Here is a 5,776-nt window from a genome sequence, read left to right as displayed (position 1 = left end):
AGGGAGACCTAAAAAATAATACAAATGGATGACTATGCAAAACAGAAACAGTACATCAAGGAGGCAGCCCCGAGAGAGCACTGCAGTGTTGAGACCATCTTAACACAGTACATGTGACTCAAGGCAGCCATGTGGCTGACAGGGCCTTGGTGCTCCAGCTGAATGTCAGGCCTGAGCCTCTGAGGTGGGAGAGCCGAATTCATGACATTGGTCCACCAGAGACCTCCTGGCCCCAAGTAATACCAATTGGTGAGAGGTCTGCCAAAGATCTCTGTCTCAACGTTATGACCCAGCTCCACCCAACGGCCAGCAACCTCCAGTGCTGGATGCCCCATGCCAAACAACTAGCCAGACAGAAACATAACCCCACCCATTAGCAGAGAGGCTGTGTAAAATCATACTAAGTTCACAGATACCCCAAAATACAGCACCGGATGCCGACCTGTCCACTGAAAAGACAAGATCCAGCCCTACCCACCCTGCCTGGAACACAGGCACCAGTCCCCTCCACCAGGAAGCCTACACAAGCCACTAAATTAACCTTAGCCAGTGGAGGCAGACACCAAAACCAATGGGAATTATGAACATGCAGACTGTGAAAAGGAGAACCAAAACTCAGTAAGTTAAGCAAAATAGGAAGACATAAATATGCAGCAGATAAAGGAGCAAGGTAAAAACCCACCAGATCAAACAAATGAGGAGGAAATAAGCAGCCTACCTGAAAAACAATTCATGGTAATGACAGTAAAATTGATCCAAATCTTGGAAATAGAATGGAGAAAATACAAGAAATGTTAACAAGGACCTAGAAGAACTAAAGAGCAAACAGACAATGATGAAAAACACAACAAATGAAATTAAAAATACTCTAGAAGGAATCAATAGCAGAATAACTGAGGCAGAAGAATGGATAAGTGACCTGAAAGAAAAAAAGTGGAAATAACTACTGAGAAGCAAGATAAAGAAAATGAATGAAAAGAATTGAGGACAGTCTCAGAGACTTCTGGGACAATATAAAATGCACCAGCATTCATATTATACGGGTCCCAGCAGAAGAAGAGAAAATGAAAGTGTCTGAGAAAATATTTGAAGAGATTATAGTTGAAAAATTCCCTAACATGGGAGAGGAAATAGTCAAGTCCAGTCAAGTCCAGGAAGCGCAGAAAGTCCCATACAGGATAAATCCAAGGAGGAACACACCAAGACACATATTAATCAAACTATCAAAAATTGAATTCAAAGAAAAAATATTAAAAACAGCAAGGGGAAAGCAACAAGTAATATAAAATGGAATCCCCATAGGGTTAACAGCTGATCTTTCAGCAGAAACTCTGCAAGCCAGAAGGGAGTGGCAGGACATATTTAAAGTGATGAAAGGGAAAAAACTATAACCAAGATTACTATACCCTGCAAGGATCTCATTCAGATTCGACAGAGAAATTAAAAAATTTACAGACAAGCAAAAGTTAAGAGAAGGCTTCCCTGGTGGCACAGTGGTTGAGAGTCCGCCTGCCGATGCAGGGGACATGGATTCGTGCCCCGGTCCAGGAGGATCCCACATGCCGCGGAGCAGCTGGGCCCGTGAGCCATGGCCGCTGAGCCTGCGCGTGCAGAGCATGTGCTCTGCAACTGGAGAGGCCAAGGCAGTGAGAGGCACGCGTACCGCAAAAACAAAAACAAAAAAATGAACAAAAAGTTAAAGAGAATTCAGCACCACCAAACCAGCTTTACAACAAATGCTAAAGGAACTTCTCTAGGCAGGAAACAAGAACAGGAAAAGAACTACAATAACAAAACCAAAACAATTAAGAAAATGGTAATAGGAATATACATATAATTACCTTAAATATAAATGGATTAAACGCTCCAACTAAAAGACAGACACTGGTGGAACAGATACAGAAACAAGACCTGTATATATGCTGTCTACAAGAGACCCACTTCATACCTAGGGACACATACAGACTGCAAGTAAGGGGATGGAAAAGATATTCCATGCAAATGGAAACCAGAAGAAAGCTGGAGTAGCAATACATATCAGACAAAATAGAATTTAAAATAAATACAATTAGAAGAGACAAAGAGGGACACTACATAATGATCAAGGGATCTATCCAAGAAGAAGATAAAACAATTGTAAATATTTATGCCCCCAACATGGAGCACCTCAATATATAAGGCAAATGCTAACAGCCATAAAAGTGGAAATTGACAGTAACACAATAATAGTAGGGGACTTTAACACCGCACATTCACCAAAGGACAGATCATCCAAAATGAAAATAATTAAATACAAGCTTTGAATGACACATTAAACAAGATGGACTTAATTGATATTTATAGGACATTCCATCAAAAAACAACAGAATACATTTTCTGCTCAAGTGCTCATGAAACATTCTCCAGGATAGATCATATCATGGATCACAAATCAAGCTTTTGTAAATTTAAGAAAATTGAACTCATATCTTTTCTAACCACAACGCTATGAGACTAGATATTAATTACAGGAAAAAAAACCCGTAAAATATACAAATACATGGAGGCTAAACCATATGCTGCTAAATAACCAAGAGATCATTGAAGAAATCAAAGAGGAAATCAAAAAATATCTAGAAACAAATAATGAAAACATGATGACCCAAAACCTATGGGATGCAGCAAAAGCAGTTCTAAGAGGGACGTTTATAGCAATACAATCCTACCTCAAGAAACAAGAAAAATCTCAAATAAACAACCTAACCTTATACCTAAAGCAGTTAGAGAAAGAAGAACAAAAAATCCCCAAAATTAGGAGAAGGAAAGAAATCATAAAGATCAGATCAGAAATAGATGAAAAAGAAATTAAAGAAACAATAGCAAAGATCAATAAGACTAAAAGCTGGTTCCCTGAGAAGATAAACACAATTGATAAACCAGTAGACAGACTCATCAAGAAAAAAAGGGAGAAGACTCAAATCAACAGAATTAGAAATGAAAAAGGAGAAGTAACAACTGACACTGCAGAAATATAAAAAAACCATGAAGGATTACTACAAGCAACTATATGCCAGAAAAATGGACCACCAGGAAAATATGGACAAATTCTTAGAAACGCACGACCTTCTGAGATTTAAACAGACAAATCAGAAGCACTGAAATCGAAACTATGATTAAAAATCTTCCAACAGGGCTTTCCTGGTGGCGCAGTAGTTGACAGTCTGCCTGCCAATGCAGGGGACGCGGGTTCGTGCCCCCGTCTGGGAGGATCCCACATGCCGCGGGGCGGCAGGGCCCGTGAGCCATGGCCACTGGTGCTGTGCGTCCAGAGCCTGTGCTCCACAACGGGAGAGGCCACAACAGTGAGAGGCCTGTGTACTGCAAAAAATAATAATAAAATCTTCCAACAAACAGAAGTCCAGGAGCAGATGGCTTCACAGGCGAATTCTATCAAACATTTAGAGAAGAGCTAACACCTATCCTTCTCAAACTCTTCCAAAATATAGTAGAGGGAAGACCACTCCCAAAATCATTTTACGAGGTCACCATCAGCTTGATACCAAAACCAGACAAAAATGTCACAAAAAAAGAAAACTACAGACAATATGAACATAGATGCAAAAATCCTCAAGAAAATTGTAGCAAACAGAATCCACATTAAAAGGATCATACACCATGATCAAGTGGTGTTTATCCCAGGAATGCAAGGATTCTTCAATATACGCAAATCAAGCAATGTGATACACCATATTAACAAACTGAAGGATAAAAACCATATGATAAACACAATAGAGGCAGAAAAATCTTTCAACAAATTCAACACCCATTTATGATAAAAACTCTCCAGAAAGTAAACAGAGAGGGAACTTACCTCAACAAAGAAAAGGTCATGTATGACAAACCCACAGCCAACCTCATTCTCAATACTTAAAAACTGAAACCATTTCCTCTAAAATCAGGAACAAGATAAGGATGCCACCTCTCACCACTATTATTCAACATAGTTTTGGAAGTTTTAGCCACAATAATCAGAAAAGAAGAAGAAATAAAAGGAATGCAAATCAGAAAAGAAGTAAAGCTGTTACTGTTTCAGATGACATGATACTATACATAGACAATCCCAAAGATTTTGCCAGAAATGTACTAGAGCTAATCAACGAATTTGTTGAAGTAGCAGGATACAAAATTAATGCACCGAAATCTCTTGCATTCCTATATACTAATGATGAAATATCTGAAATAGAAATAAGGAAACACTCCCATTTACCACTGCAACAAAAAGAATAAAATATCTAGGAATAAACCTACCTAAGAAGACAAAATACCTGTATGCAAAAAACTATGACACTTATGAAAGACATTAAAGATGATACAAACAGATGGAGAGATACACCATGTTCTTGGATTGGAAGAATCAGCATTGTGAAAATGACTATAATACCCAAAGCTATCTACATATTCCATGCAAGCCCCATCAAACTACCAATGGCATTTTTCACAGAACTAAAACAAAAAATTTCACAATTTGTATGGAAACACAAAAGACCCTGACAGCCAAAGCAATCTGGGGAAAGAAAAACGGGGCTGGAGGAATCAGGCTCCTGGACTTCGGACTATACTAAAAAGCTACAGTAATCAAGACAATATGGTACTGGCACAAAAACAGAAATATAGATCAATGGTACGGGATAGAAGATCAGAGATAAACTCACGCACATATGGTCACCTTAGCTTTGATAAAGGAGGCAAGAATATACAGTGGAGAAAAGACAGCCTCTTCAATAAGTGGTGCTGGGAAAACTGGACAGCTACACATAAAAGAATGAAATTAGAACACTCCCTAACACCATACACAAAAATAAACTCAAAATGGATTAAAGAGCTAAATGTAAGAGCAGACACTATAAAACTCTTAGAGGAAAACATAGGCAGAGCACTCTATGACATACAACACAGCAAGATCCTTTTTGACCCACCTCCTAGAGAAATGGAAATAAAAATAAACAAATGGGACCTAATGAAACTTAAAAGCTTTGCGCAGCAAAGGGAAACATAAACAAGATGAAAAGACAACCCTCAGAATTATAGAAAATATTTTCAAATGAAGCCACTACAAACGATTAATCTCCAAAATTTACAAGCAGCTCATGCAGCTCAATAACACAAAAACAAACAACCCAATCCAGAAGACCTAAATAGACATTTCTCCAAAGAAGATATATAGACTGCCAACAAACACATGAAAGAATGCGCAACATGATTAGAGAAATGCAAATCAAAACTACAATGGGATATAATCTCACACCAGTCAGAATGGCCATCATCCAAATATCTACAAAGAATAAATGCTCAAGAGGGTGTGGAGAAAAGGGAACACTCTTGCACTGCTGGTTGGAATGTAACTTGATACATCCACTATGGATAACAGTATGTAGGTTCCTTAATAAACTGCAAATAGAATTACCATACGACCCAGCAATCCCACTACTGGGCATATACCCTGAGAAAACCTTAATTCAAAAACAGTCATGTACCGCTATGTTCATTGCAGCACTATTTACAATAGCCAGGACATGGAAGCAACCTAAGTTTCCATCGACAGCTGAATGGATAAAGAAGATGTGGCACATATATACAATGGAATATTATTCAGCCATAAAAAGAAAAGAAACTGAGTTATTTGTAATGAGGTGGATGAACCTAGGGTCTGTCATACAGAGTGAAGTAAGTCAGAAAGAGAAAAACAAATACTGTATGCTAACACATATATATGGAATCTAAAAAAAATAAAGAAAAA

Source organism: Pseudorca crassidens, chromosome Y, assembly GCF_039906515.1.
Source record: "Pseudorca crassidens isolate mPseCra1 chromosome Y, mPseCra1.hap1, whole genome shotgun sequence".
Taxonomy (NCBI): Eukaryota; Metazoa; Chordata; class Mammalia; order Artiodactyla; family Delphinidae; genus Pseudorca; species Pseudorca crassidens.
This window is presented reverse-complemented; position numbering follows the sequence as displayed.